Raw genomic sequence first — 21760 nt, 5'->3', positions numbered from 1 at the left:
ACCACGACAGTCCCTGAAGCTGCCATATTTTGACGGTCAGTAGGAAAAAAAAGTCACGGTCAATGGACAAATTCAAGATCACGGTAGAATGAATAAGTCAAGGTCAATGGATAAGGTCAATGATCAAGGTCACATCTTTAACCAAAAAAAGTTCACCACTTAGCGTGAGATAACACCAACCTCGAGTCCAGTCTGGTTAATAACTATACCAAATAACAATTATTCTCTGCACAATACAATATTTACTACAACTTTTCAACTAAAATAAAAAAAATAAAAATAAACATCAAATTTTAAACACGGATTTTTTTTACAACACAAAATAAAAACAAGAATATTATGTAATTTTTTTGTTATATTGGTTCAGTAACTTGAAACACTCAGAAGCAGTGGTATTGTAGCAGGTTACCAGGATCTCTACGTCGTATGGCTCTATGAATGCCAACCCTGACCAACTTTTCTTTAATTTTCACCTAGAGTTCACTTAAACATGTAAAAATTAGTAAATATACAAAACTAGATAAAGAAAATCAATATAATTCTTAATAAATCACGAAATCGAGAAGAAAAATTTAAGTCGCCATTACTTTAAGGCTGCTTTCCCGTTTTCTTCGCCGACCAAAGAAAGAGGAACACACCAACAAGAGAGGAAACTCGTATAATCATTTTTATTTTATTTTTTTTCAGCAAAGTTTGTAAGGCTTTTTAAGTTAACTAGCCCTGCAAACACAGCTGGAATTGGAATCACGAGCTTGAGGGCAATTTTACTCACTCTGAGAGGGAGGAAAGCAGAGTTTCAAACCCTGATAGAAGGAGTGAGTGAGTGAGGGAGGCAGTGCTGGGCAGACTTATAAATGAATGTTTGTATAAGGAGTATAACCCAGACCCAGATATGACCAGTAAATAAACTTCAGAATAACTGTTCAGAATCGTGATGAAAGTTTGAATTGAAAAAGGGAAAAAAATATAATGTTTTCCTCTCGAAGCTTTGTGCAATAAGCTTGTAGTTGAGTGTATTTGTTCGGGGTTTTTTCTTGTTGACAAATACACACTATCATAAAAGCGAGTCAAAGTATAAATAATTAAATAAACTTCAATATAATAATGCAAAAAATTATAAATATTAGAAATAATCCAATAAAAAAATATAAAAAAATAAAGAAAAAATTGTTTGTCTCTTGGAGTAATGTGCCAAGAGTGGATATATTTCTTCAGTGTGTATCTTGGTGAAACTTATCTGATAAACCTCCGGCCGCCATGATGCTTCCGTCCGTTCACTGGCACTGACCACGGCTTCCTCTCTCTCTCTCTCTTTGCATTTATGATTCCTTTTCTCTCCTCCTCTGTCTATCTGTCCCACCCCCCACCCCTCCCCTCTCTCTCTCTCTCTCCTCCGAGCTCATGTGAAGACGAGACCATTCCATTAAGTTCTACCTCAGTGGCACAGACAGACGCTGACTCATCCAAAAACCGAAAAAGTCAAAACATAGATTACGACCAAAGTCTTTGATCACCAGAGAAGAGAAAAATAAAAACTTTGACCCCTGACTTCTTCACCGTTCCTCCATTGACCAAGAGGCCGAATTCACACCAATTTGGTAAGTTGGATTTTCCTCGTAAATGGAGATATAAGAACGATGAATTGAGGGATCGTGTGAAGATTTAGGTTAGGTTAGGTTAGGTTAGGTTAGGTTAGGTTAGGTTAGGTTAGGTTAGGTTTGGTTAGGTTAGGTTAGGTTAGCGTTAGATTAGATTTTAAGTCAGTTCAAGTTAATATAGGTTATGTTAAATTAGGTTTGATTACGTACCTTTAGGTTAGGTTAAGTTAGGCTTAGCGTCAGAGTGGAAATTAGCTGGAGGAGAGATTAATCTTCAGGTGATCTAAAATTAATAAATATGATCCTTGAGAACCCAGACCCGAGGTTACTGATGCGGTGAACCAACAAGGCGAGGGAAAAAGGGTGACGGCGAGACGACTGTAAGTGTGTGTGTGTGTGTGTGTGTGTGTGGAGCAAGTAACAGCGTTTACAGGCCTCTGGATGATCTAGCCGTGTCCCGGGTTGATCCTCCAATAACTTTATACTGTACACCCACCCGTAACTCTGTACACCCACCCGTAACACTGTACACCCACCCGTAACACTACACACCCACCCGTAACACTGTACAGGCATTATAACACTGAGTGCACCTGCTGCTGTGTACCTCCTGCAGCTGTCAGTTAGTTATCTCCTTCACAATCTATTCACTACTACTATCACTTTGCTGTCACTCGGAATCAAGTATGACGATCATTCAGCTACTGTATGATACCATGATATGAGTTATTAGGGATGTCACCTACTGTAGGTTTGTGAGATTTGAGGTGACTAAAGAGGCCGATACGGGACCTGCAGGGTCGTCCACATTCGTTGCACATGTTGAGAGCTCCATCTAGGGCTGGAGGGGCGGTGGCAGCGTCTTTACGGCGTTGGCGCTTGTCTGCCTTGGTCTGCAGTCGGGCTAACTCGAAGGTATTGACACCTTCTCGTGTGGTGGTGCTCCTCCAAGTGTTACGATGTGGAGTAATCGACTCCCAGGTGTAGGGGTCGATTTGGCACTTTTTCTTAAGTCTATCCTTATACCTTTTCAATTGCCCACCGGCGTTACGTTTACTATTCGTTAGGCGACTGTAAAGTAGCTGTTTTGGCAGTCTACTGTCGTCCATGCGGGTAACATGGCCAGTCCAGCGTAATTGTTCGTAGATAATGGTAGTCTCTATGCTCCTACTGTTGGTGTCGGCAAGAATACTGGCATTTGTTCTCTTGTCTTCCCAGCAAACTCGGAGGATGGAACGTAGACTACTGTACGTTGGTAAAAGTTTTCAAGTGCCTTGAGGTGCCTCCTATATACGATGTCTCGCTGCCATATAGCAGGGTGGGGAGGACCACTGCTCGATATACGTGCAGCTTTATAGATAATTTCAGCTCCGTACAGCTGAAGACACGGTTTCGGAGTCCGCAAAAGACTTGAGATGCACATCTGATCCGATGCTGAATCTCTTCATCGATGTCTGCGGTGGTGGGCAGGTGGGAGCAGAGATACCGAAAGTGGGTAACATTAGAGAGGGTAGTACCGTTAAGCTGGGTGGATGGTGGAGGTGTGTCTGAACCAGGGGTAGGTTGAAAGATAATCTGAGTCTTACATAGATTCACCTTAAGGCCGAAGTGCGCATTCGCATCTGCGAAGGTGTTTAGGATCTCCTGTAGGTCGTGTTCAGTGTGAGCAACAAGGGTGAGGTCGTCCGCATACTGAAGTTCAGTAATGGAAGCTGCCGACACCTTTGTTCTTGCCTGGAGCCGTCTTATGTTGAGAAGACCCCCTTCACCCGGTACTCGATGTCCACCCCGCCGGCTAAATTGGCACTGGCACGAGTAAGGAAGGCAGCCAAGAAAATGGAAGAGAGAGTTGGTGCCAGTACACATCCTTGTTTAACCCCCGTTTGGATGGGGAAGAACTCAGACGGGATACCGTTATGCAGGACACTGCCGTTCATGCCATCGTGGAGTTGCCTCACAATGGCGATGAATTTTGGTGGGCAGCCAAAACGGCTGAGGATCCACCAAAGGGTTTCCCTGTTGACTGAGTCGAAGGCCTTGGGTCGATGAAAGCCATGTACAGGTCACGATGCTGTTCTCTGCACTTTTCCTGTATCTGGCGGGCAGCAAATATCTTATCAGTGGTGCCACGTGATGATCTAAAACCACATTGAGATTCTGGGAGGAAGTTTTCCGCCTCAGGAAGGAGTCTGTTTAGGAGGACTCGGGCGATAATCTTGCCAGCTACGGAGAGCAGCGAGATCCCACGGTAGTTGCCACAGTCTGACCGGTCTCCCTTGTTCTTATAAATATTGACAATGGAAGCGTCTTTAAGAGCTTGGGGGATTTCCTCCTTTCCCCATATATTCTCCAGGAAAGAGTAGAGACGGATGGTAAGTAGAGGTCCTCGGCTGGGATTCCATCAGGTCCCGAGGCTTTGTTATTTTTCGAGTCACAGTTGTGACTAGAGACTTCCGGCAGTCATCTCTGTCTGTCCCCGTCGCCACTCGTCCGTCGCCATAGGACTTTTGGGGGTATAGGGGTTTTGATGATGAGGAGAGGTATGATGAACTGGATGATGGCTGAGCGTGAGTTGATTTATGTGGTGACGCAGGAGCGCAGGCTGCAACCACACATCTTGACTCTCCCTTTTCCTGATCCAGTGGAGCAAGTGTTGCAATGACTGGGGAGAGGCAGAGTTGCAATGGACTGCCGATAACCCATTTTGTTGGGTTTCGCCTTAGTAGACTGTCCATTTTGTATTGCCTTCATCCGCTAGTGTAGTCGTTGGGTTCCCGCGTTGGTCACCTCTTCTGCCTATTCCACGTTTCACACACACACACACACACACACACACACACACAGAGGAGCGGACAAAGGCCAGCACACACACACACACACACCGACACCCGCCACTGCCCTGCCAACATGAAAGAGCAAATTCAGAACATTTACTTGTATTAAGGCGTGCAGCAGCGGGGTGGGGGACGAGATGACGCTCCATTGTAAGGATCCCCCACTGAGAAGCGGTGTTTACCATGAGGTGTAATAAACACGGGTGGAAGAAAGGAGACAACGATCGTGTGTGAGTGGAGGAACAAAGGGATGGGGGAGGAGAGAAAGAGAGAAAAAGAGTGAGGGAAAGTGAGACGGAACTTTTAAAAGCTTGAGACAAAGTTTTATCGCCTCTGGTTTCTCGAGCTGTAAGATCGAGTTTCCAGAGCTGCTGTACGGGAGTTTCTACTGTATAAACAGAGGTATTAATCACCATCTATTGCTCACTCAGCTGTTGCCGAATACAAACACATATCTCTCGTTCTCTGATAGTTTACGAGGCAAAAATATAAAGGAATGTGAAACAAACCGAGTGCTACATCTTTGGTGAATTTTCTCGCCAAAATAGATCACAGTCTAGCCTAACATGTAAACAAAAATTCCCGCCAATGTTATAAGGGTATGGAAAATCTCAGTAGTCAATCTTACACTTCTTGGGTATTTTGAAAAACAAATTAACAGAGTTATTATAGTTATATTTTTATTATCATTACTGTTGTAATCAATATTATATATTAAGATAATTACTGCTGTTATTATAATTATGATTATTAAAGCCATCTCCTGCGATTATTATTATTATTATTATTATAATTAGAAAATATTATAATTACTATTATTATCACTACTACTGTCATCCTCTCATTTTATATTCAGTCTTTATTCACGCTCTCGAGAACCTAACACTCAATTTATTAAAACCAGGTCACAAATCTGAGAGGGAGGGAGGGAGAGAGAAGAGAAGGGAGGGAGGGAAGGAGGGAGAGAGAGAGAGAGAGAGACGAGGGAGGGAGACTGACATCTGGGACCTGACCTATTTTCCACGACACACACACACACAGTAGCGGCGTCTTTAATCTATGGCGCCTCAGAGTGGAAAGGTCACGGGACTTTTTCAATTTGGTTTCCTTGGATCAGTCTTGTCTGCCCGTCTCAGCTGTGTAAGTATAGTACGTCACATTAGGGAGATCATTGTGTGAGTGAATAGTGATATAAAATTATTTGAGATAGTTCGCTTTTTAAAGACAGGTCGGGTGTAAAGAGTTTGGTAACTGAACAATGGAAAGCATTAACTAAATTTCCTATAAAAATCCTATGTATAAAAGTTAAAGTTTATATAACACACACACACACACACACACACACACACACACACACACACACACACACACACACACACACACACACACACACACACACACACACACACACACACACATGCATATAAGGAGTATGAAACTAATAATGGTGATAACAAGAAAGAAGAAGAAGAAGAAGAAGGGCAAAGGAGGAAAGGTAGAACGAAGGAAGAAGATTAAGAAGAGAAACAAGAAACAAATGAATAACAACATACAAGCAGGAATAACAGGAGAAAATAAAGAGAACAAGAGAATGGTAGACTAAAATGAAGAAAATAACAACAAGATAACCAGCAGAGGAAAGATAACGCATAATAATAACATCAGATATGGGAAGATTAACAAGTAGATAACAGATGATAAGAAGATAGCGATTTATTACAGAGATAAAGGTGTTATCAGCGAGACACCACGGAATATTATTAGGGTGACATAGGGTTGAGTTATTAGGGTGAACTAGGTTGAGTTATTAGGGTGAACTAGGGTGAGTTATTAGGGTGATATAGTGGGAGTTTTTAGGGTGGCTTAGGGTTGAGATATTAGGGTGAACTAGGGTGAGTTATTCAAGATTAGGGTGACTTAGGGTGAGAAATTAAATACTAGGGCGAGTTATTGGACACACACACACACACACACACACACACACACACACACACACACACACACACACACACACACACACACACACACAGACACACACACACACACAAACACACACACACACACACACACACACACACACACAGATGCAGACAGCGACATAGAATGAGAAAAACAAAAGCCAGTTAAGAGGAGCAGAAGGAAAGAGGAGGAAGGAGGGAAGGAGGAGAAGAGAAGGAAGAAGAAAAACAAGGACGAAGAGAAGGAGAAGAAAAGAGGGAAAGGGGATGAGTAGGGTGAAGGGAGGCGATGGTAGGGAATAGGAGGAAGAAGGAGGAGAAGCAGGAATAGGGGGAGTGAGAAAGGAGTAAGGATAGGGATAGTAGGGAGGAGAAGATGAAGGGAGAAGGAATAGGAGAAGAAGAAGGAAGAGGAGAAAGAAGAGTGAGTAGGGATATGAAGAAGAAGAATAACAACAACAATAATAATAATAACGAGAAGAAGAAGAAGAATAAGAAGAAAGAAGAAGAAGAAGAAGAAGAAGAAAGAAGAAAGAAAGAAGAAAGAAGAAAGAAGAAAAAATGGTCACTTGAACATAGGCTATATTCTTCCCTTCACCATTATCTTCCTTTTCTCTCTGATATGGATGTGTTGATTAAAGTACAGTAAACCCTCTCAATAGCGGACTACTCAATAAAATAGTAGATACAGTAAATCCCCTCAATAGCGGACTTCTTAATAAAATAGTGGATACAGTAAACCCTCTCAATAGCGGACTTCTTAATAAAATAGTGGATACAGTAAACCCTCTCAATAGCGGATTCCATAATAAAATAGTGGATACAGTATGCCCTCTCAATAGCGGACTTCTCTATAAGGAACCTCTGTTGCTGATTTTCCATACACCAATAACTTTTTAGTCACTCTTAATAAGTTTCCTAAATGGAGAAGTCCCTCTCTAAAGTCCCTTATGAGCCCAATAAGACCCTAAGAGACCAATAAGTCCCCGGGCACAGGTCACCGACCTTTATCGGTGCCTTTGGGGGGGGGGGGCAAAAAAAATAATTTGTATCATAAATAAATACAGAAATGGAAAAATAATACAGAACAAGAGTTAGAAACAATATATGTACAGTATGTTGTGTTGTCAATAGTAAGAGAAACAATTGAGACCCTGCAATTGTGTGTAAATGAAGCAGAAAGTAAGATCAGCAACCTGGGACTTGGTCACAATTTTCGCGATGCCATATGGCAGCAGGGTCTACCATTAGACAACACATTATGCTTCCAATATCTTCCCAGGCGGTAGTACCTCCCTGTTTGGTAGCTGCCTACTACCTACTACCTACTACCCCTAGGAACCCAGCAAATCCCTAAGGAGCCTAACAAGTCCCTTAGGAGCCCAAGACCTACTGCACGAGGACCAGGTAGCATTAAGGGCCACAGACCCCCATATACCAGGGAGCAAGTCTTGAGTTTTTGACTCAGGGAAGTTTCTGGAAGGTCTGAGACCTACAGCATCAGGGTCAACATAAACAACATGAAGATCAACATAAACAACATCAGGGTCAACATAAACAACATCAGGATCAACACAAACATCAGGGTTGACAAATACAGCATCAAGATCAATATGGTTTCTCAATATCATATAAAGTTCCCGACCTAATTCTATTTTCAAGGGATCCCTGAACGTAGAAAGTCAGGGGAAAGTCAGGTGGAAACAGGAGAAACCAGGTGAAACAGGGGGGAGTAAGGGGAAACAGAGGATAGTCAGGGGAAACAGAGGGAAAATCAGGGGAAACAGGTGAAAGTCAGGGGAACAGAGGGAAAGTCAGGGGAAAGAGGGGAAACTCAGGGGAATCAGGGTCATTCATCTAGGAAACAGGGGAAAGTCAGGGAAACAGAGGGAAAGTCAGGAAAAACAGAGGATAGTCAGGGGAAACAGAGGGAAAATCAGGGGAAACAGGTGAAAGTCAGGGGAACAGAGGGAAAGTCAGGGGAAAGAGGGGAAACTCAGGGGAATCAGGGTCATTATCTCTCTCTTGAATGGCAAATCGAGTTCCCTTATCTGGTATTGGGTGGATGCCGTACAGAGGAGCCAGACAAGACGACACACAAAGGAACCCTGAGTCTATTTCCAGGTATAGAAAAATACTTATCTAGGAATGTAATCATGGGTTTAGATACAGGTACAGTACAGGTAGATACAGGTACAGTACAGGTAGATACAGGTATAGTACAGGTAGATACAGGTACAGTACAGGTAGATACAGGTACAGTACAGGTAGATACAGGTATAGTACAGGTAGATAGAGGTACAGATACAGGTAGATACAGGTACAGTACAGGTAGATAGAGGTACAGTACAGGTAGATAGAGGTACAGATACAGGTACAGTACAGGTAGATACAGGTATAATTAGTCGAATATTAGTTATAAATAAATTACACTTTTGGATTACGTATCTTAAAATTACGATCATTTTTATCTAGTAATAATTATACTCCCAGCCTTTTGTTTTAAGGCTAAATGAAAGGATTCTGTCTTGAAATTGTGAAAAAATTATGAAAAATCAGTAACAATTATGAAAAAAATTGGAAAATTTGGGAACAAAATTGGAAAATAAAGGAATTGGATGAATTGGGTTCAGGACCACATCATTTCGTTATATTCTTGATGCTGATTGGTCAAAATATTACAACCTGGAGTGAAGAAAACGATTGGTTGATTCACCTAATCTCTGAATCCAATAACACACGGTAAACTGAAATCCTATACGATTGCATAATTACCTTAAGAGACCTATAATTAAGAGACTAATGGGAGTAATTACTGATGAGAGTACCTGTGCCTTCCCTATATCTCCCTGTGATCTACCTAATGAGTGTAGGGGGTCTCTCTCTCTCTCTCTCTCTCTCTCTCTCTCTCTCTCTCTCTCTCTCTCTCAGGGAGGTGGGGTGTGCAGGGCCGACCGAACCATGTGGGCCCTGACGTTAAACAAGATGAATGAGGAATCAATGCTAGCCGGAGTTTCCCCCCTAAATATAGATCAACCCGTTTGTGGCCCCACACCGTACGATGGCCCTTAGTGGCTCTACCCCTTTAGACATAACCCTAATTATTTTTAACCCTTAGTATCCCTTTGATGGGTTAACCGTTGGATCTCTCAATGATTTTAACCGTGGGACCTCCTAGTGATTATAACCATAGGCCAGTGGTAGGTCAGATAGGTAGGCCAGGGGCATAGATAGGTGAAGTGGGCAAGCCAGGTAGACAAGTTAGGTGGGCAAGCCAGGTAGACAAGTTAGGTGGGCAAGCCAGGTAGACAAGTTAGGTGGGCAAGAAGCCAGGTAGACAAGTTAGGTGGGCAAGCCAGGTAGACAAGTTAGGTGGGCAAGCCAGGTAGACAAGTTAGGTGGGCAAGCCAGGTAGACAAGTTAGGTGGGCAAGCCAGGTAGACAAGTTAGGTAGGCAAGCCAGGTAGACAGATAGAGGGTTACACGCATTCATCCAGATGTTATCAGGAGACACACCCACCAGGGACAACAGCTGACTCAGATAAACACTGTCTTGCTTAGTGTATTACCTAGAACACTGAGGGGGGGTTAATGTGTGTGTGTGTGTGTGTGTGTGTGTGTGTGTGTGTGTGTGTGTGTGTGTGTGTGTGTGTGTGTGTGTGTGTGTGTGTGTGTGTGTGTGTGTGTGTGTGAGATTGCCTACGTGTGAGTGGCCGTGAGGTGTGTGTGTGTGTGTGTGTCGTGGGAGAAGGAGGTAGGAGGGAGGAGAGCGCCTCCTCTACTGTGTTTGATCATTTAACTTCTAGAGTTGACGTCACGACCGCCGAGTAAACACCCCCAGTTGTAGACTGAGGTGGACACACACACACACACACAAATTCAAACGTGACTCCCCCGGTGGCAGGTGTGACTCCCCCAGGTGTGACTCTCCCCAGGTGGCTGGTGTGACTCCCCAGGTGGGTCAGGTGTGACTCCCAGGTGGCCAGGTGTGCACTCCTGTGAGTTCATTAACCAGGGAGCGAAACAGGCAAAAAAAGCATCCCACCTTGTTTACCTGTGAGATCAGCAGCTCTATGGACATATATCACCAACACACCGAGACTTCCCCCACCAATCTCAGCCAGCTCACGCCATGGAATCCTCACTGCAAAGCTTGTGATTCATACTCAGCTAAAATAAATCCCATATTACGCTGAGACTCCACCGTCAATTAGATTCCAGTGTCTCAGTCCCCGAGATGCAGAGAAAAATTGGCGGTACGAACTTTGAGTGTGTGGGAGGCGGTGTGTGTGTGTGTGTGTGTGGGAGGCGGTGTGTGTGTGGGAGGCGGTGTGTGTGTGTGTGGGGAGGCGGTGTGTGTGTGGGAGGGTGTGTGTGTGTGTGGGGTGTGTGTGTGGGGAGGGTGTGTGTGTGTGTGTGTGTGTGTGTGTGTGTGGGGAGGCGGTGTGTGTGTGTGTGTGGGGTGTGTGTGTGTGTGTGTGTGGGGAGGCGGTATTGGGAGGCGGTGTGTGTGTGTGTGTGTGTGTTCCATTCTAAGCTTAACGACCCATTTACCTAGACCAGCCAATCCGGTGCTGCCATCTTGCCCCGGAAGTAACAGTGTCTTGTGGTTGTTAGTGTGGTTGCTGGTGTGTTTGTTGTAGTTATTGTGGTTGTTTGTGTGGTTGTTGTGTTAGTTTATTTGGTTGTTAGTGTGGTTGCTGTGGTTGTTTGTTTGGTTATTGTGGTTCTTTATGTGGTTGTTGTGTTTGTTTGTTTGTTTGTGTGTTTGTTGTGGTTGTTAGTGTGTTTCTGTAATTATTAATTTATTATTGTGGTTATTGTTTTTGTGTGTTGTACTTGTTTAATTATCATTGGTGTTTATACTGTTTTTGTCTTTTATTCATGTTATTGTGGTTGTTGTCGTCATAATCACCATATCTTGTTGTCAATGTTGTTGTTTTGTTATCACTGTTGTATTTTGGTTCATGTGTCCGTGTTGCCATAGAGACCAAACGAGGCATAACTCTCTTAATAATGGAGAACAAACACCCATTAACTAACAGATCCAAGACATGGTTGTGTTATATTCACAAACCAAATTTCATTAAAATCCATTAATATTTGTTCAACTTATCATCATGTTAAGATACCCTAATGCACAGACGGACGGACGGACGGACGGACGCGAAGGGGAACAAGAAAACCCCCCTGATGTATTTGCTATGAGAATCAAGCCTATGTACAGTTACCCACAAAAATCCTATAGTCTCTCCTGCTACTCCACGAACCCCGAGATTCAGAATCGTAAACCCGAAGCAGCAAACCCTCATGCATTATTCTGTCCACCAATGCTTCAGGTTCACGAGTCTGAATCTGGGGGGGGTTCGTGGTTCAGGAGGTGAAGCGAGAGAAGTCTTGTGGGGTGACAGTACACATGTTTAGGTATAGTCAGTGTGGTTATTAAGACGCAAGACAGATAAATGGTCCCTTGATACGCCTCTGCCCCTTCACACATCCTATAACCAGAGTCTTAGTCTCTCTACCTGCGTTCAGTAATCCCTCTTGTTGGCCGCGACCTCTGACCCTGAACCTTTTACTGTGACCTTGATCATCTGATATGATCTTTGACCTTCTACTGTGATCTTGACCATCTGATATGACCCTGACCTTTCACCTTGACCTTCCAGTTTGAGTTTGACCATCTGATAAGACCCTGACCTTTCACCTTGACCATCTGATATGACCCTGACCTTTCATCATGACCTTCTTCTGTGACCTTGACCGTCTTATATGACCCTGATCTTTTACCATGACCTTCCAGTGTGACCTTGACCATCTGATATAACCCTGACCTGCTGTGACCTTGACCATGTGATATAACCCTGACCTTTCATCATGACCTTTCAGTGTGACTTTGACCATCTGATATGACTCTGACCTTTCATTATGACCTTCTGCATTGACCTTTATCTTCTATTATGACCTTGACCTTTTCTGTGACCTTTACTCTCTTTTACAGCCTTCACTTCCCGTTGTGACAAACTGGGAATAGAATTTAATGGCAGTTTTCCAGCCCGTTACCCTACAAGTGTGGGAGTTGAAACTGCATTGTTCCACTGCTTTATTCTTCATATAACTTTGCACCAGACAGACAGACAGACAGACAGACAGACACACACACACACACACACACACACACACACACACACACACACACACATTTCTAACAGACTCGAAACGAAATGGGTCCTAGTTCTCTTATAGGTCCTATTCCTAATTGGCCCAAATATTACCTAACCTAACCAATAAGACTGTGACCCATTAAGACTATGGGCCTATTAAGACTGTCAACCTATTAAGACTGTCAACCTATTAAGACTGTCAACCTATTAAGACTGTCAACCTATTAAGACTGTCAACCTATTAATATTACAGCAGACGAGAACACAACACTCAGCATGTCCATCAATTCATCAACATTGTAAGCCGATACACGTTTCTAATGTAAACAAACCCGCGTGTTAATTCAGTTGTATCCTGTACCAATGTAAACAAACCCGCGTGTAAATTCAGTTGTATCCTGTACCAATGTAAACAAACCCGTGGGTAAATTCAGTTGCATCCAGCACCATCGTAAACAAACCCGCGTGTAAATTCAGTTGCATCCAGCACCATCGTAAACAAACCCGGGTGTAAATTCTGATTTTCTAAAGTTCATTACAAATAAACAATGATAAGAGTTTAACCCTAGTAAATCGAATTAATTTTTTTTTTGTAATTCTGGTTTATTTAAGTTTAATAATCCACCTGATATTTGTATTTTCAAACTAAATAACTTCATCTTTATTAATTTAAGACCTATAATAGTCCAAATAATTTTAAGTCATTTTATTTCAGTTCTTACTCGATCTAATTTAAGTAATAATAAATTATGAATGATTCTACACAAAAACATCCTGAGTTATTTAATTCCAATCATTTGAATTCTAATTAATTTTAAATTCTCCCTAATTCTTGCTCTATTTTTCACAAGTTCTTATCAGTTCTCATTACGAAAGGATCAAACCTTATCAACGGCTGGTAAGAGTTGTGCAGTGAGCTATGTTCCTAGGTCAATACTTCTGTTGCAACACACATACACGCGCACACACAGATACATACACACACATTGAGAGAACCCACACACACACACACACCCCCCCCTACACACATACACACACACCCCCCTCACACACACATACATACACGCACACATACACACACACCCACACACACACCCACACCCACGCACATTATTATTATTATTACACGTTCTGCAAAATTTATGTCTCGCTTCAGCAACTTACAATCTTGAAGCGTTTTAAGTCCCCTGTTGACCTTTAATGGCAGTGCTCCCTCGTAAAAGGTCGCTGAGGGAATACCCAACCCTTAGTGCCTGTCTAAAACACCTGGTGGGAGTCTCTTTAAACACCTGGTGGGAGTCTCTTTAAACACCTGGTGGGAGTCTCTTTAAACACCTGGTGGGAGTCTATTTTAACACCTTTTGGGAGGGTGTTATTACCTATTGGGAACCTATTGCATATTAGGAGTCTTAACACTTTGGGGGAGTTTTCTGACACCTGCTGGGAATTTTTTAACACCTACTTTGTAGTTTATCATCTGTAGGGGATATTTTAACACCTGTTGGAAGTTAACACCTATTGGGAGTGATATTAAATAAAATGGTTACATACAATAAGGTCACAAGTACACACACACCTTCACCATCATCATCATCATCATCTCCGAGTTTCCAAGGTGTCATCTACAGTGAGGGAGTTGTAGAAATAATTAAGACAGCATTATTTTCAGTATATTTCTCAATTTTTCGAACATTTGATTCTGGTCTGAATATATAGACACCTGTGTAGTTAAATGTAAAACAACCCATAGGTCAATGTCACCAGCAGTTACATTTTACATTCCCATAAATTACATTTCACTATTGTCAAAACGTTGTTCTACGTTGTAATCTTCCCAACTCAGATACTGTACACTTCTTCTCCTCACCCCAGCACCCCTTCACCTCCCTATCCATATAAAGAAAACAGCTCTTACACACCCATCCCTTCTCCCTCCTGCTTTGACTTCACAGTTCAGTGTTTGGGGTTCAGGCCTCAGGGAGAAAGAGGAGTGGCAAAGCTAAGTGGGAAACGCAGGAATGAAGCAACTGTACTTTAGATCGTCCTCGGCTGGTACAGAGAGTGACGTCTTCGTGTTGGTCCCACAATGGTCGTCACCGTCGCGGAAGATCAGATTTCAACTTCCGAGAAACGTTAATATCGTCTCAAGACTCACTTCAGGGTTATCTTGTAAACAATATGGACGAATGACTTATTCTATATTGTGAAAACTTACAGGATGTTAGTCTTTGAGTGAAGCAATGAGACTTTATGAGGAAAATGTGTCCAGCGTCTGTCAGGCTGTCTGTCTCTAAAAATAAATCTTATGTTTTCTGTTTTACATTTCAATTTTGGTGAAATTCGGTATGAATGAGTCACAGCGGTCACTGACTCTGTATGACCTTTCATGAGTCACGCAAAGCAAAGGAAATGCCACGAGCTCGTTGGTACAAAACACAATCTGGTCCACGCACAAAAATAAAAGAATAAAAGAAAAAAGGAAAAAACAAATACCAACCATCAAATATAAGCATTGGTGTACACTTTATGTATACTGTACATCTGACTCAGGTTCTGTACAACCCATAATATTTAGGTGTCAACACATACAACACAACATGGTCAACTCCACACGCGTGTTAATGATCTGGCAACTCTGAATGACGACAAACAGTTTAGTCGAGATTATTCTGAGGTTATAAATGAAACACCACCCTCCACGGAGAAGTCACTCTCCAAGGATAACCTCATCCTCAAGAGAACACCTCACCCTCCAAGGATAACCTCACCCTCAAGAGAACACCTCACCCTCCAAGGGGCACCTCATCACCACAACGCATGAGGGTGAACCTGGTCAACAGCCTACAGGCCCTACACTGTCGCAGCTCCGCCACATTACTTCAATTATTAAGACGTGTTGCAGATGAGGTGGTGGCTGGGGCCGGGCCGCTGGGTAAGAGGTCCTCATGGTCCTGGTGGTCCCCATGGTCCTGGTGGTCTTCGTGGTATTTGTGATTCTTAAGATCCTGAAGACCCTTATGATCCTCAGGGCATTCATGGTCCTTACAATATATTCCTTATGGCCCTTGTAAGCATCATGGTCCTCACATCCCTCATGGTCCTTATGGTTCTCATGGTCCTGGTAGTCTTCATGGTCTTGGTGGTCCTCGTGGCCCTCATCGGTGGAGTATGCCCTAGAAGAGCCATGGCCCCTGAGTGGGTGGGTCGCGGTGCTGCTCAATAATGGATATGAGCCAAGATGCACTGGTACACCCACCCACCACCCACCCACCCTGATGGTCCTCACTAACCCGGGCCACCACCCACATCTAACTTAACCTAACCTAACCCTGGACATCACCCACACCTAACCTAACTTAACTTAACCTAACCTTGGACATCACTCACACCTAACCTAACCTAACTTAACCTAACCCGGGACATCACCCACACCTAACCTAACCTAACTTAACCTAATCTTATGTAACTAACCTAAATATACAGTAAATTAACTAATCTACAGTTTCATTAAGTAAATCCGGATAAATTCTCGGAGATTCGGATAGGGTTTCGGGTCTGTGTCCGGATATTCGGGTTCACTCAAGTCACTACCCTAATCTCACACAACCACTGCCACCAATTTTTTTTTTATATCGATTCTTTTAGTTTATTTCAAATCTTTCATCTGTTAACTCTAAGATATTTTGTTTATTCATAAGTTTCTGGGTTTTTTTGTAGATAAGTTTATTTGTAATCCTGTAAGAATACGTTTAAAATTAGAAATAATTCATAGTGATGTCCTTTCACAAATTTCTTCTATTAAAATTTGTTCTCTAGTTCCTTGATTATTTATTTCATATATTTCAATAATTAAGTTTATATTTTTATACAATTTTATTCTTAAATGTAGAATGAATGAATTTATTTATACAATTTATTTTAATATCTCACTAATTTATTCCAGTATTTTAGGAATTATGTTTCATTTCAACATTTTGTTATTATAGAAAAAAAATTAATTTGTTTAACATATTTTAGAGTAAATTATTTTTTCATTCAATATTTTTACAATGTTTAAATAAGACAAAATCACCAGTTTATTTTAATATATTAGTAAATCTCTTTTATCTTGTGAATTTATTACTGAAAAGCTAAAAAAAATGGCTCTTTTTATTTATTTTTTCTCAACGTGAATATTTACAAAAATATTTCTAAGTTGTTGTTTATGGTGTTAGTTAATGGTGTTAGAGCCGGGAGTTAATGGTGTTAGAGCCGGGAGTTAATGGTGTTAGAGCCGGGAGTTAATGGTGTTAAGAGCCGGGAGTTAATGGTGTTAGAGCCGGGAGTTAATGGTGTTAGAGCCGGGAGTTAATGGTGTTAGAGCCGGGAGTTAATGGTGTTAGAGCCGGGAGTTAATGGTGTTAGAGCCGGGAGTTAATGGTGTTAAGAGCCGGGAGTTAATGGTGTTAGAGCCGGGAGTTAATGGTGTTAGAGCCGGGAGTTAATGGTGTTAAGAGCCGGGAGTTAATGGTGTTAGAGCCGGGAGTTAATGGTGTTAGAGCCGTGAGTTAATATAGTTAGACACCAGACTTAATGGAGCCTGATACAGAACTTAATGGGATCAAATATATGAATTAATAGAATTACACACGAGACACAATGGAGCCAGATATATAACTCAGAGATTTCCCTCATTATAAATACAATAAACTACGGCAGCTTTTAGTACTCCGAGATACACAGCTTTGTGCGTGAGGGGAGGACCTGTATTGCGTGGTTTAAGCGTTTACCATGGTCAGCTATCAAGGCAACGGTGACGTAAAATGACGTCAAATACACCCTCTACTCCCATTGGTTAATATGTGATTTAAGCAACACCGTCATCATATTGATTATGGAGGAGGGGGGGGGGGTGAGGCGCCTATGACGTCACCGATTCTTCCATTGGTGGAGCCCTTGGTGACGTCACGAGGGTAAATATTGATCAGGAGGCGGAGCCAACGACGTCACTACGTGTCTTAGTGGTGGAGAGCGAACGTGACGCAGTTAACGTAATATTGATTGGTGGGCCGAGAGCTACGTCACAATGTGCGTCTCTGGGGTCTTTTGGGGGGGAGGGTGATGAAATAATTACGTGGTTAATTTAAGCACTGCGTACTCTTACGGCCAAGATCTTCTCTCGCTACGGAGCCAACATCCTGGGTACCGGGGGCGGGAGGTGGACGTGGGGGAGGAGGGGGGGCTGGTGGCGGAACTGGGCTGGGAAAGTCAGGTGGAAGGGGTTGAGGGGGGAGGGCCTGGGGTCTGCTGGGGTACGGCGTGGGAGGCAGGGGATTGGGGTAAGAGGTGATGGAGGGGAGTGGGGGTAGAGACCTGGTCCCGCCCCCTCCCTGTTCCCTACCTTATCCCTCCCTCCACTCCTACTGCCTCCCTCCCTCTCCTCTCCTTGCCCCCACCTCCCTCTTCCTTCTTCTACCCACTCCTACCTCCTTCCCTCCTCTCCCTCACTCCCACTACCACCTCCTCCTCCTCCCTCTCTTCCACCACCTCCTCCTCCTCCTTCCTCCTCTCCACCACCCTCCTCCCTCCTCCTCCCTCCTCCACCACCTCCACCACCTTCTCCTCCTCCTTCCTCCTCTCTTCCACCACCTCCTCCTCCTCCTCCTCCTTCCACCACCTCCACCACCTCCTCCTCCTCCTTCCTCCTCTCTTCCTCCTCCTCCTCCTCTCTCCACCACCTCCACCACCTCCTCCTCCCTCCTCCTCCTCTCTTCCACCACCTCCTCCTCCTCCCTCCTTCCTCCTCTCTGCCACCACCTCCTCCTTTCTTCCACCACCTCCTCCTCCTCTCTTCCTCCTCTCTTCCTCCTCTCTTCCACCACCTCCTCCTCCTCTCTTCCTCCTCTCTTCCACCACCTCCTCCTCCTCCTCCTCCTCTCTTCCACCACCTCCTCCTTCCTCCTCTCTTCCCACCACCTCCTCCCTCCTCCTTCCTCCTCTCTTCCACCACCTCCTCCTCCTCCTCCTTCTCTCTTCCACCACCTCCTCCTCCTCCTCCTTCCTCCTCTCTTCCACCACCTCCTCCACCTCCTTCCTCCTCTCTTCCACCTTCATACTTCAAGATTCGCTATCACAAAAATCAAACCCCGTGTGTTGCTGTGTGTTAGTACGGGTTACTGTGGGTTACTACATGGGTTATTATGGGTCACTAAATATCAATACCCTTCCTCTCCTCCACTTTATATCTTAATTAATCAAGTTATAATCGACTCCTTCATTTACGATTCTAATTCCAACGACAGACACCAAATTTAAACTCTCAATAACTTCAATTTTACCTTTGCTTCCACATCATAAGGGAGAGAACCCGGCATGACACAAGCGCATTAGTCTTCCGTAAATTACATTGTATACCAAGTGACGTGAAATAGCAATGGCAAATGGTTAGATACGATAGAGTTTGGTAAATGATTTGGGGGAGACAGACAGACGTACGGATGGGTAGAGGGGGGTCAAAATAAGAGAGAGAGAGAGAGAGAGAGAGAGAGAGAGAGAGAGAGAGAGAGAGAGAGAGAGAGAGAGAGAGAATAACTTTCCCTTTATTTAACTTTAACTTCTCATCAACTATATTCTTGCCAGACAGAAGCATAAAACGTAATCTTAAAACTCCCCTTACACACACACACACACACACACACACACACACACACACACACACACACACACACACACACACACACACACACACAAAACTTAAAAAAAATAGAACCACAATAAACAAAGATAATTATCGACATTTTGTGATCAATTTGCTATGACGAATAGAATTGATCAGGAATTATATGACCTTTAGGTAGTCATGTACTGGCATTCGTCCTCTTGTAAGGCGTTCGTACTCTTTGTTTGGCGTTCGTACTCTTGTTTTGGCGTTCGTACTCTTGTGTTGGCGTTCGTACTCTTGTGTTGGCGTTCGTACTCTTGTGTTGGCGTTCGTACTCTGTGTTGGCGTTCGTACTCTTGTTTTGGGCGTTCGTACTCTGTGTTGGCGTTCGTACTTTGCAGGTGCTGGCGTTCGTACCTTGTGCTGGCGTTCGTACCTTGTGTTGGCGTTCGTAATTTTGTGTTGGCGTGCACTTACCTGGTCTCTCCCCAGTGTGATCTGCGTCAATGCCAAGGCTACTATGCAAACCTTCCCCTGTGGTCACCGGGTCGTGCAGGAAAGTGCTTCTGTCAAGACCATACAGGTGAGTCCAGGTGTGCAGGTGTATGTAAGTGTGTAGGTGAGTTCAGGTGTGCAGGTGTATAAGTGTGTAGGTGAGTCTGTGTGTGCAGGTGTATGTAAGTTTGTAGGTGAGTTCAGGTGTGCAGGTGTATGTAAGTTTGTAGGTGAGTCCAGGTGTGCAGGTGTATGTAAGTTTGTAGGTGAGTTCAGGTGTGCAGGTGTATGTAAGTGTGTAGGTGAGTCCAGGTGTGCAGGTGTATGTAAGTTTGTAGGTGAGTCCAGGTGTGCAGGTGTATGTAAGTGTGTAGGTGAGTTCAGATGTGCAGGTCTATGTAAGTTTGTAGGTGTGACCAGGTGTACAGGTGTATAAGTGTGAGTCAAGGTGTACACGTAAGATTCACCTACCTCACTATACATCTGCTGGCTCATACTAACTTATATGTGGTGCTTAAGATTTTATATATATTACGCTCCTAATTATGTTATCAGCCATCATTAACATCACCTTATATTAATAAAGACAATATGAGTCTTATTTTCTTAATGACAGTTTGTTATGTTGGTACAGTTGTGGAGATGTGTTCCTTGTGGGTATTGGTAGTGTAAAATGACTTGAACCATCTACCCTCACAAGTCATCACTCTTATACCCAGGTTACGGTGAATTATGTCCATCTACCCTCACAAGTCATCACTCTTATACCCAGGTTACGGTGAATTGTTTTACACTCACACCTTCACACCTGTAGGCTGATCCTTACTCTTACCTTCATTACTTTCCTCAACGCTCAAACTTAACTTATCATTCAATTTGTCTTTTCATATGAGACACTTCAATCATCTATAAGCTAATATTGGCAACACCCTAAGCTATAGACACGTTTTGAAGTTCTATTATTTACCACACACTCGGTCATCATCTTCCACTGACTCTTGCTACACCTGTGATCTAATCAATGTTACCTAGTGTGCTCCCCATACTTCCCCCAGGTGCTCAAGACGGCCTCATCCTCCACAGTTTAACCCTCCATAAACATTACCTGAAAACCAATACTCAGGTAGAACTCATTTCCTCCCTCGTTCAGACACTCCACTTATGAACCTGTCGTCTCACCTCCTCTGGGAACTCCTACTCCCTGCCTTATCTCTGTCACCTCTTCTGGGAACTCCTACTCCCTGCCTTATCTCTGTCACCTCTTCTCGTCTCTAACAATCAATAATCAAAGTCATCACCATAAAGTACTTCTGGAGGAGGAGTGGGTTGGTCCTTCTCAATGGTCGTACTTGACGTTTTCCTGGTACTCTAAACACGTGTATCTTCGACCTGGACCGAATTAGAACACACTGTATTATTGTTTACATATAGTGAGGCATCAATCCTTTACACACACACATAGTATTGAAGGCTATAACTACAGGTGTGTGAGGAACTGGGCACTATAACTACAGGTGGTAGGGACAGGTGTGGCAGGGCTTGGAGTATCTCATCTTAAATAGAAGTTTCTTAAGGAGGTTTGGTCAATAATCTACCTGACTCAAGGAAACTCTCTCTCTCTCTCTCTCTCTCTCTCTCTCTCTCTCTCTCTCTCTCTCTCTCTCTCTCTCTCTCTCTCTCTCTCTCTCTCTCTCTCTCTCGGGATCTGGCCACGCAAGGATCTGAAGAGGAGTGTCAAGAAGGAAAATAAGAGGTAGAAAGAGGAGGAAGAGGAGAGGAAGAAAGAGGACGAAGAGGAGGAAAAGAAGGTACCAGAGAGGAGAAAGTGGGAGATGAGAGAGAGGTGGGAAGGAGGCGGTTGGGAGAAAAGACTGATGAGGAGAAGGAAGAAAGATTAGAGAAGAAGAGGAGGGAGTGAAGGAGGATATAGGAGAGAGGGGGAGGAACAAGATGAGAGAGGACGAGAGGAAAATTAGGAAGAGGACAATAAGAGGGATGAGGAAAAAGGTTAAGATGATATATGACGAAAAGGATGAAGATAGAAGAAGAATGAAAGAGAAGAATGAAAGAA

The 21760-nt window shown here is 43.4% G+C and overlaps 1 long non-coding RNA gene across 1 annotated transcript in view; it reads left to right on the top strand.

Annotated features, from left to right (window-relative positions):
- LOC121876045 overlaps positions 1-19780 on the top strand; it is a 51214-nt gene extending 31434 nt beyond the window's left edge. The window contains exon 3 of the long non-coding RNA XR_006090709.1: positions 19687-19780. This is a non-coding gene — a long non-coding RNA (uncharacterized LOC121876045). The remainder of the gene's footprint in view (positions 1-19686) is intronic.
- The last annotated feature ends 1980 nt before the right edge of the window (positions 19781-21760 follow it).

The sequence above is a fragment of the Homarus americanus genome, unplaced genomic scaffold (genome assembly GCF_018991925.1).
Source record: "Homarus americanus isolate GMGI-L3 unplaced genomic scaffold, GMGI_Hamer_2.0 scaffold29407, whole genome shotgun sequence".
Taxonomy (NCBI): Eukaryota; Metazoa; Arthropoda; class Malacostraca; order Decapoda; family Nephropidae; genus Homarus; species Homarus americanus.
The sequence above is the reverse complement of the archived record's forward strand: the minus strand, read 5'-3'. Positions and strand labels throughout refer to the sequence as shown.